Source organism: Larus michahellis, chromosome 3 (genome assembly GCF_964199755.1).
Source record: "Larus michahellis chromosome 3, bLarMic1.1, whole genome shotgun sequence".
In the NCBI taxonomy this organism is placed as follows: Eukaryota; Metazoa; Chordata; class Aves; order Charadriiformes; family Laridae; genus Larus; species Larus michahellis.
The window spans coordinates 100,887,796-100,899,806 of NC_133898.1; the positions used below are offsets into that span (position 1 = coordinate 100,887,796).

The following is a 12,011-nucleotide window of genomic DNA, read 5'->3' on the forward strand; positions in this document are numbered from 1 at the left end:
CAAAATGAACTGGCAAAATGGGACGTGCCATAGTATCTGTTTGGGTCTGGTTTGGAATTCTTCAAAAGAAACCAAGAAATCTGGGTGTGGAAGTCCAAATTACTAGAAATCCAAACTTCTGAAACAGAATGATCTTATTCTTCTAGCATAAAACAAAATAAAAATGAGGATAACCTCTGACAAAATGAAAGATTTATGTCATTTAAACTTCTGTAAGAACCCCAAATAAACTTGCACATTCATAAACACCTGACCCAAAAAACTGAAACAATGTTGGTGACAATTGTGTCCTAGGAGTGAAACTACACACAAAGACCCTTCCAAATTGTCCATGGATCATTTCCAATTTCAGCTTAGCAGACTTCCCACAGCTGATGTACTTTCCTAGAGGCTGACTAAACTCATACCCAGAGCTAATAAATACCAGCCACAGTTTCAAGATGTGTTGTGGCTACTCACTGAGCTCTCACACAACATTGGTAATGACCAACATTTTCTATCGCTGTGGAGAAGTGGGAGGGCCAATCCTCAACCTTGTATATGGCAACCCAGAATTTCATCACCTGTTATTTAAAGATCCCTCAGCATAACACTTTCTGAGTTTAGGAGATACCACTTTCTATACACACAATCCCTGTCTGGTTGTCCTCGGCCTCCAGAATCCAGCATCCTGGGCCTTGTCACTCTGCCAGTGTCTGGGCTCTCAAAATACCCACTTGAATTTGAATGTGAAAACAATTATATATAGCTTCCTGATAACCTTTCTCACAGAATGATATAAAAATTTGGAAGGGAGCTCTGAAGTTCACCTACTACTACTTCCTGCTGAAAGCAGGCTGACTTCAGTGTTAGATCAGGTTGCTCAGGGGCTTACTCTAATAAGTTTAGAAAATTTCCAAGCATGGGGATTCCATAACCTCTTGGGTGACTTTTAGCACAATAATTTAAACACAATGAAACTTCAAAAGTTTAAAGTTGGCCAAGAGAAGAAACATTATTGGAAGATGTCCAACAACAGAGTGAGCTCCTTTAGGAAGGTAAGGACAATAATAATTTTTGAAACTGTGCAATTTAAGGAAGGCATATTTTATTCTCTGGTCTCTTATATGAACCCATAGCAAAAATAATATAGCAAAACCAAACAAACATACAAACAAGCAAACAAAGTGAGTGGGACTGAAAAAGAGCAGGGCATAAACTATACAAATTTATTTTAAGAAGAATTGTAAATAAATATATTGAAAGTTTTTATTAACTTCTTTTTTTTTTTAAAATACACTATAACTCCAGTGAATATAAAAATTAAAATGAATAAGATACTGTAGACTGGGTTTGAATAGTAGGAATAATAGAATTTTATAAGCCATAGAGTAGAGAAGGGATGGAAATTTATTAGAATACACTGTTTCGGCATTCTTGATAATCTGGTTAGCAGTAATTTGTTTATACAAAAAAGCTGATAACTGAATTAGAAACTGGGACAAATCCATGTTTTCCCCAGTTAATATAATAGTTCAATCATCTCTATGTCATGGCTTACTCATATTTGAGAGGATCCACCAAGGCCCTTTGCAATTTTTAATTTCTTCCCTGCTTTGAAATTTTGATTTAAAAAAGTTCTTTTTCTCTGTTGATGGTTCTCCTTGTTTCTGCAATGTATTCTTCTGCCATTGTAAGCAGGAGAGCTGAGATATGTCGACGAACAATCATAATGAAATGAATAAGAGTTTACCACATCACAGACAATTTCTTAGTGGTAATTTCTACTCCAGATATGCCAAAAAGCCAGATTTTATCTGTCTGCTGTGTTGGTCTTTCCAGACACATTGTTTCATTACCCAGATGAGAATTAAACAATTACTGATTCACATGAGTATTCCTTTTGAATCTGTGCTGCTTCAGCCCTCAGATATCTTTCAAGTCCCAAGTAAATTATACAGATATCTGGCTGACAGTTTACAGAATTCTTTTGAGATACACAGAGCAAAGCAGGAAAGGGAGATGAGGATTCAATTAACAGAGATTCATTAGGATGCCATCAGACATAATACTATCACCTTCTAATATGTCCCCAGGGATTTTCAAATATTGGCATACAGTGATCTCAAACTTTTGCTTCTGAAGGGTGTTTCACACCTTATCCTATTTATTCAAATAAAAATTAGAGGGGATTATGAAAGAGCGATGGTAAAGATTTATAGACTGGCCTGTCAGATTGTTGCCTACTGCATATATTCTAATCCTAGGCAAAATCTACCTTTAAAGGTCTCCACAGACATCTATATCTACCTATTGTGTGGTTCCCTGTTCTTTTATTTTCTATCAGAGCAATTCTACTATGTACCACACTAAATAAACACTCTCTATACATTTTAACAGCTCTCAAATATTTGTAGAATATCATGATCTACTTTGTCATCATCTTCCTATGAAACTTACTCAGCTCTTTTAATCTTTACTCAAAAGTCAATTTGTCTCTCCTTTTCATTCTAGTTATTTTTTTATCACATAGAACTTTCAGTTTTATGAAGCTTTTACCATTTTCCTGTTACTTACTCTAGGCTAATAATATTCTCAAAATGATGCCTTTATGGCTATCATCGCTTTATGTTTATTAAGTATTCTACAATTTGAAGTCATAGCAATGCACATCCCAAACCTCCTTGGAAGTTATTTTATTTAATTTTGTCAAATACTATACAAAATCCTGATCACTGCCTATCACTGTGATATCAGCATCTCTTCCATGTAAGTTTGATGACAATCATAAAATTATTGAAACATGTTGGTGTTTCTTTGTAGAAAATACATTAAGCTTAGGTTAGGGATTTTAATGTTACATTAAAAAATCTTATTTTTTTTTCATTTTAAATATTATTTTGATGCTTGATGTGACATGTCAAACGTGAATTTAATGTTATGTAATACTGAAAAAAGAGCAATCTGGGAAATTTTTAGCAGGAAATTATGTATATGAAATAACCAGATCTTTTCAACAGTAGTAGGCCTCCTTAGGTCATATATGTCACAAAGATCTTTTTTAAAAAATAGCACTCTGAAATTTTATAAATTAATTTAAGTTTCCAGGCACAAAGTGTTCTGCAGATAAACTCATAGCCCTAAAAAAAATCAGATGATGGTGTCACTGAAAATATAAAGAAATTTAGAATCTCTGTTCTGCTGAATGTGTTCACAATACTCATATAATTCACAATTTCTGCAGTGATATACACTAGTGATGTATACAACAGTTCCACATATCCAAATATTCTTCATGTGATGTTACATTAAAACATGTGTCCAATGCTCCAGATGTGGTGTAACTGTTTCTCTATACATTAACATATTTATTTGGATGCAATCAAATAGTAATGCATTCTATAGAGTAGTTGAATTAAGGAAGGTAGGAGCCATTTACGCACATCCTATAACATTTGTAGATCTATAGTTAACTCATGAGAAAAGTACTCACAGCATGCTTTTGTTTCAGGTATAAGGGAATCTAGATTCATATAAGTGGGAAATGAATCCTGTTTATGTTTCATGCAGCTGTTTTATGTTCAGGTATTTGACCTAGAGAAAGATTCATTACACAAATTCTTGGAGTCTAGTAATAAAATTTTGTACTGTAGTACAAATCAGGTAAGTGTAGGTCTAACTGAAATGGCTATGAAAGGAAGACAATTAGAGAATCTGAAACAGAAAGAAAATAGAAGTGATGCAATTTTAAAGAAAAACAAAATGTATCTGAGAAAAAATAACCCAAGCATCTTGTATTAACAAAGTTAACAGAGAAGATATTTTAATACAAAACCTTATTTAATGTTAAGTTTGAAAAAATATTCCCCCCCACAAAAAAATCATCACAAAAAATTCTTCTACTGGTTGTTTGAAATTGCTGAACAATTCTTCCTGAAAACATTCAGAAAGACATAGCTATGCAGAAAAAAAGCAAACCAAAAAGAAACAAAACAAATGCAATTTGCTCCAGTGAAACACTAAGATAAAGGAAACAAAGCCAGAAAAACAAGAACCATTACAAGAACTGAAAATCTATCCATATATAGGAATCCAAGGCAAAACGTCCATAAACACGGTAGCATTCAATGTGAGGGGGAAAGACTCAACACAATGAGAAACAAAGAAAGCAATTTCTGCATTGGCTATGCTTCAATGAAATTCAGGCCCTGATATGTAAATAAATGATTGAAACTAAGAAAAAAATTACATGAATAAAACTATAGTAAAAAAACTCAATATTAAATTACTCAACAAATTCCAATTAACCTAAGTAGTGTATTTCATAACGTCTTTGCTTCTAATAGAAAATTGAAACAAAATTGGGAAGTTGCGTGCATTGTCAAACCGTTCCCATTTTACTAGCTCATCTTCTTCAGGGTTTACATCCCTGACCAACCTAGGCTATAAAGGAATCATTCTTTCCTGCCACTGTCACACGTCCACTGTTCATTCCGTTTGATTTTGCTTTCCATAAAATAAGAAAATTGCCAAAATGTTTTTGCACTCAGGCTTGAAAAATTAATTGTTAGCTGTTATAATTTGAGGCATTCTATAACATTGTGCTGAAGCGTGTCCAGAGAAGAGAAACAAAGCTGGTGAATGGTCTAGAGAACAAATCTTATGAGAAGCAGCTGAGGGAACTAGGATTGTTTAGGCTAGAGAAAAGGAGGCTGAGGGGAGACCTCATCACTCTCTACAACTACCTGAAAGGAGGTTGTGGTGAGGTGGGTACAGGTCTCTTTCCCAAGTAGCAAGTGATAGGATAGAGGAAACAGCCTCAAGTTGCACCAGGGGAGGTTTAGATTGGAAATTAGGAAACATTAATTCACCAAAAGTTTTGTCAAACATTGGAATAGGCTGCTCAGGGATGTGGTTGAGTCACCATCCTTGGAGGTATTTAAAAGATGTGTAGATGTGGCATTTAGGGACATGGTTTAGTGGTGCATTTGGCTGTGTAAGGTTAATGGTCAGACTCAATGACCTTAAAGGTCTTTTCCAACCTAAACAATCCTATGAGTCTAAAATAACAACAGAGTGTTTAGGCGAAGTGAAGCATTGCTTAACATAACACTCCAAAAAGAGTTGATTGGATGGAGAGCAGAAGGAATCTTGGTGTCATATGATGTTGATCGTGTTAGCTCAAAAGAAATCAGACCCTTGGAAAAGTGGTCCCTATGATTTTCCCTGAAGTAGCTGTACAAAGTCCCATAGAACACTAAGATAGGTGACCTTGCAACAAAAATTTCCTTAAAAACAAGGATTCAGATTTTTTTAAATGGAAAATCCTTAGCCGAGTAAATATAATATATATTCCACTGGTTCCAAAAGTAATATTTAATTTCATTTTTTGGTTCACTCAGAACAAATCAAAAAAGTATCATTAAAAAAAAAAGCCTGTACCAACAGGAAAACCTGGCGAGAAACAGATTTTCAAACCATGTAAAATGCCTTTTCAGGACACAGTAGGTAGACCAGTTGTAAACTCACTCCTGATCAAAAGGAGCAAGCCTTCTGGATTGTTACAGGATCCTTCAGGAATACTACAGGATTTTTCTGTGTCAGTGAAGGAACAGGGTCAGAGCCAAGGTTCTCCTTACTGCTTTTATGGGTCCTTGCATTTGTCTCCACCTTAGTTCTGCATAACCTCACCATCACAAGTACAGTTACTATTCTTAATCTTTTTTTTTTTTTGGAAAGGACTGGTGGGACAGGTTGGATTACTTTCAAAAACAGGGGGATAGCGATATATCAATGTTGTAGTTTTGCTAATGTATACAAAGAATTTCTTATAGCTTCAGGAAAATTTACTTATAAATTTTCATCCTGAGACTAGTAGTCTGATTTAATAAGAAGGCAATTGAATCAGCTCCACCATTAGTGCTATTATAAAAAACTCTTGGCATTCCCCAAAAGAATCACTTCATTATGTTAAAAGGAATATAATTTCTTTATTTTGTTTGAAGAATATTGACTAGAAAGAAGTATTTTTCATTTAAAGAAAGCTCCATAGAAACAAATCAGAAAATCAGTTTATTCTATTTTTTGCAGCAAGTAACTGATGATGTAGGAGAGAATTTATATGCCCTTGTAATAGTTACAATATCTTCCATTGAGTTTTGAACATTTGTTTTCTGTTTACTACCGTATGCCATATCCCGTGTAATTTCACCCAAAAGACATGTGACCGCAAATATGACATAGACAAAAAAATGGCATGGACGTAAAGCTATGCAGAAAATGCCCTGTTACCTGAAAATCCAATAGCTCAAATGTTTCCTAGATAAATTTGTCATAATTATCAATGATTCATGGCTAAAAAGGTGATATTTCTTCCTAAAGAAGTCATAAGGAGAACCTTGTGATATATTGAGATTTGGTCATGCTGACCCTATCACAGAGGGTGTAGTTTTAGGTCACAGTTTTTCACAGACTAGTATTGGAATTTCCAGATAATATCTCCAATGAGATTTTTCTTACATAATCACTTGACAGCTACAAACTTCATAGAATATATAGACTTGTAAACTTCAGCAAAAACCTTTGCTGATATATGAAATCCCATTGATTTCATGTTAATGGATACCATGTCGTAGATATTCAAATGTCTTAAAGTAATAAAGACATCTGTAACCCTAAGTGCCTCGCACTGGAATCAGCAAACAAAAGTTTTTGTATATAATCTGCATAATCTAAAGATATAACAATTTAATCAATTAATGAATTAAATGAATTAAATTCGAAGTTACTTAAAAAAAACCAAACCACAATGTAGAAAAACCTTTTAAACTAGACAAAAGTCTCCACAAAAAAGCCTTAAACTTTCACCAAAGCATATGAAAGAACTATTTTAAAAGAGGTAGCATGTCAGCTTAAGGTTTATGATAAGTGGAATTTAATGATGTTTTGCACAAATTTTGGTTGCAACTAGGTATGTTTATGGGACACAACTAAAATAAAGAAAAATAATAAAATAAGAAAAATATCAACAAATGCATCAACATAGACTTTTCTGTATGAAGTGTCAGTTATTGTTCTTAGACTACAGTTTATTTGCCAAAAATACCATACAAATCTAGAATATTTTTGATCACCACCTAAGTACTGTAGTAAAGTGGTGAGGTTGAGATAGGCCTTGCCAGGCAGCAGCAAGAGTGGGGCTGCTGCAGAGGGGACAAATCAGGAGTCGGGGTGTCCAGTCAGGAGCAAAAGGAGACAGGAGTCAGACATATTATATGCAACCTAGGTCTGATGTCCATCCAGAAGGCAAGGCTGGAGACTGGCCCTCTAACAACTGGTAGTGCCCTTGGGACCCTGGCAGGCATATACCAGAAAGCACAATAATACAAAGGTAAAATGATGTGTGTTCTATGGGGACACTACCCTAAATTAAAGACAAATAGAATTGTTCATGTTCATTAGGGGCTCATAAAATCTCTGTGCTATTCTTGTAAATTTCCTTACAAAGTATTAACACTGCCTATTAACACTGCTGAATCCATCTCTTCAAGCCATTCCCTTTCCTAACAAGAGTCTCTATCAGACCATCTTAATCATGATTTCTATAATATTGTTTTTACCTGATGTAACTCCTATTCTGAATCCAGGAAAAATATCTTTATTGACCTTTTAAAGTTATACCCAAGTAATCTTTTGACTGGTATTTTACCTTATTGTCTATTCCGTCTTCTACAGTTTTCATCACCAAGATCCCACATGGAGAAGGAAGAGAGGAGAAGGACATGGGTGAACACACAAAGGATATAAAAAATGTGGAAATGGCAAAGTATTAAGACTACAAGGAAGAATAAAGATGATACTCATATGTCCATGAAACGGTATCTATCATCTCACATTCATATGTTTCACATATAAGAAAAAAACAATAGGTAGAAGGGAACAATCAAGGTCATTAAGCAAGGTCATCCTCTTATACAAAATCAAGTATGTGCTGCTTACTTGTCTCTCTAGATTTTGGAGTATGAGCATGCTCAATTCTACTTTGCTATCCATCAGTAATTGCAACTTGCATTTTGAAACTATCTAGTTTTTAGATGACATCCACCTGTTAATTAATTAATATAAAACAAAAATTTAGAGGACAAAATGCTAATATATATTACTGAGGAAGTGGAAATTTTTTACTGTTGTTCAGAATTTACCTTTTTTGTTTTGATGGACAGATGTTGCTGAAAGGAAATTGTATTAATTTCATAAGAGTAACGTCAACTATTTCATAATGTTCATTCAGCTTTTGAGGCAGCAATGAAATAACAATGCATTCCCACAAATGATCCTGAGTGAAGTCTGAAATTATAGGATAGAAAATGAAGTATTGTATTTGCAGATTAAATTAGGTTTCAACTTTTAAGAAGAGGTCATTTTGTGGCTATAGTGATGTACTAGGCTTGCACAGATATATAATTTAAAATGTAACATTGTTGTCAAACTGGATGCATTTAAACTATTTTTTCACAGTATCAAAAATTCAATTTCCTAGCTCTCTTGATAGTCTAAGGCATTTATGAAAACACTTCCAAATTTGGATCTGGAAGAGTTTGTCCAAAATATGACCTAATAATAACTTTCAAATCATTACAATTCACAGCGTTGGAAATAGAAACTTCAGACTGAGTGTCATTGTTCATATTCTGCTCTCCTTGATCACTGTAATAAACTTCAGAGGTGTATTGATTTATATATCTTAAACATATCAAGCCTTAAGATTGAGTGCTGTTTTTCTTAAGGAAGAAATAGAATAATTGTGTAAATACTTTTTAAAATTTAATAGAATAAATTATTCCAAAGAATGTTTAATATTTAAAACCAACCAGCTAAAATGCTAACAGATTGACTTATTAACCTAATTTTTAACCAAAGAAATCTGTAAAAGAAAGAAAAGGAGAAAAATGTTCAGCAGACTGTGGTATTTTTTCTTTCCAAAAAGTTATGAGAACAATTCATAAAGAACTGATTATACAAAGTTGTAACAGTATGAGTGTCCTTAATTTTCTTTTAGAAGTTTCTCTGTTAACAAAAAACATGCAAGGTGAATCAATCTTTTGAAAGATTTTTTTCTTTTTTTAAATCTAGGTTTTTTATTTGCATTTTGTATTTTTTATATATTGGTATACATATTTGTTTCAAATAAGTTAGTTACTTATAATCTGGATAGTTCATAAACAGTAGAAGTAGTTATAATTTTAGAGTTCAGTGGAAAATTCACCAAAATATGCTTAGATCTTAATGGAAATCTTCCTCATCTCAATAGCTACTGATGAGCTACATTATCATAGAGATTTCTGAAAAATATTTCTTTTTACATACATACATGGTTTTACATGTATTTAAAAATAATTAAATTGTATTTTCTGTTTAATTTCTTGTTCAAAGAATTTATACATATATTTCCCTTATTGTCAATCATGTTAACATGTTTGATAAGAGGAAACTAAAATCTGGACATTCTAAGGTCTGATAGACTCAAATTGAAGAAAAATATTTTTTGTAATTGGTATCTACATTTTTTATGGTTACTTCAGGTGCCATTTACCCTTCAAACCTGTCAGCTGGTCTCATCAAAATGTCACCTGTGTTGTAAGTTCGATAGGTCTCCCAGTGTGGCTTTTGCTGAAATTATATGAACAAAAGATGTGTTTTATAAGGACATTTAAAATTTTTGGACAAGAAAAGGTCATTTGGTCCAGCAAGTCTTTACCCTTTAAATATAGCTCTATCTCCCATCCCCAGTTTAACATTAAAGGGATAAAATTCTCATTAAAGCTTTGCAAAATATTTGACTTGAAATTAAAGCATATACAATTGCCCTTTTGTGAAGTCTGACAGCTTCCATTAAATTTATGTTTTAGAAGTGTAAAGATGTGAAAAAATCATAATCAGAACAAAAGGTGCCTTTTTTCCTTCAGTGACCACAATTTTTTCTCTCTCATTTATTTCTTTATGGATTTATTGGATATTTTGATACTTGAAATGAGGTGGCCATACTTGTGAATACCCATTTCTTGAAACTATGTAGCTATGCCTACAGCACATGTTTAGGGGACTACTGGAGAAATTTTGACTTATCTATCTGTTTAACAAGAATTCAAGATTTTAACTAAAATAATTTGCCATTTTAAGGGAAAATACATATCCAGACGGTGAATCAGTTTGTTGTTCAGTTAAAAATGTTGAAGCAAGTTTACAGGGTCATGTAAGCAAGGTCAGGAACCCAGGGCTGTACTCCACTTTTGGAGCATTCATTGGAGACCTTATTGCGACGTATCGATACTTAAAGGGAGCTTCTAAGATAGATAGACTTTTTTACCAAAGCTTGTAGTGATAGGAAAAGGGGAAAGAGTTTTAAACTGAAAGAGGGTAGATTTAGATTAGCTATAAGGAAGAAAGTTTTTACAACGAGGATGGTGAGACACTGACATGAGTTGCCCAGAGAAATTGTGAATACCCCATCATTGGAAGTGTTCAAGGTCAAACAGATCTAAGTGGAAGATGTCTCTGTTCATGGCAGGGGGGTTGCAACTAGACGATCTTCAAAGGTCCCTTACAACCCAAACCTTTCTATGGTTTTATTGTTCAGATGAGCTTCCTCGTTCCCAGCAATTTAGCCATACCAAAACACCAAGATGGGTGAATGCGTTTTCAGGGTTTGGTTACTGAGACTTTTCTTTACCATGTTCGCATACAGATTTATCCCAATATCCTGCATAGTTTCAGAAAGAACTAAGAGAGATTGCTTCTGTCTTTATGAAAGCAGAACAGAACCTTTTCTGTCTCCTATTCCCTATCAGAGACTCACATCTAATCACTTAAAAATTTAGGACTTTCCTTCTGCAATGGAAATTCTTGGGGGACAGCTATTCATGGACTTCTTACAGCTAACAAACAGTATGTAGCTGAAGCAGAATGAAACTTTGATTTCTATCATCAACAATATACAGGAAACAAACCCCACTGAGCTGTGCCATAACCTTCAGTCTTTGGAATTTGGTAACCTTCATTTTATGTGTGTTTTCACTGCTTCAGCTTTCCCATGTATTTTTGTGTAACATCATTCTGTGGTTAGTGAAGACTTACTGCATAGTTGCGGATATAGGCTTGCAGTGCAGAAATTGGTTTGACAAGTTTCACACATATAGAAAACCTTCTTTAATTTATATCTTTCTGTTTAACCTTGATACATTATTGATGTACGTTCTGCATTTATTTTTAATCACATTTTTATACTTCTAGGAACACAATGAGAGACGAAAGCTCCTGAATTTTCATGAAGTTCTACTCCTTCACTTTTTCATTTTCTGTAGTCAGTCCTGCTGTCTATGACAATATTGAGTGCATGTAGGGATCTTTTTAGATTTAGCCCTATGTTTGGAGCTCACATTTACGTGGCTGAAAATGTATCCTTTTATTCTTTGACAGAAGTTAGATTCATGTAGTCATGCCTTTTATTTTTTTTTTTTTTCTGGACTCTTGCTATTCTGAATTTGTGTATAATCCTCCTGTATGCTACATCTGGAAGCCCTTTTATACTAATAATCTCATTAAACATGACTTCAGTCAAAAACATTCCCTCTCCTGAATTCTGTACCGTTAATATTGTTTTCACGGCTTCTGAACAGTGGTGTCCTGCTGGGCCATCAGCAACACTTTCATCCCATATTTTGTAGATATCCTTGAAAATCATATCTCAAATGGAAGAGAAATTAACTATACAATATCTCAATATATGCTGAGTGTAACTCAAGTGAAAAATATTGTTCTTTAATTTTGATAAAAACATTTGAAATTCACTTTTCTAATAGTTTTTAACCCAATTCTAATCTTTCTTTATCATTTTTACAAACTTAATTCATACCCAGAGAAGTACACTTTGTTGCACAAGGAGATTATTGATAACCCATATCACTTGGAAAGGCATGACTCTCTTTTCCTTCTGGAATAGGATGGCTGCATACAAACTGGGCACTAGAAATAAC

The 12,011-nt window shown here is 33.8% G+C and overlaps 1 long non-coding RNA gene across 1 annotated transcript; it reads left to right on the forward strand.

Moving 5' to 3' along the window:
• Positions 1 to 824: 824 nt before the first annotated feature.
• LOC141740117 (uncharacterized) lies at positions 825 to 11,594 on the forward strand. The gene is made up of 3 exons (XR_012585888.1): positions 825 to 1,037; positions 7,714 to 7,856; positions 11,269 to 11,594. It is a non-coding gene; the product is annotated as an uncharacterized LOC141740117 (long non-coding RNA).
• The last annotated feature ends 417 nt before the right edge of the window (positions 11,595 to 12,011 follow it).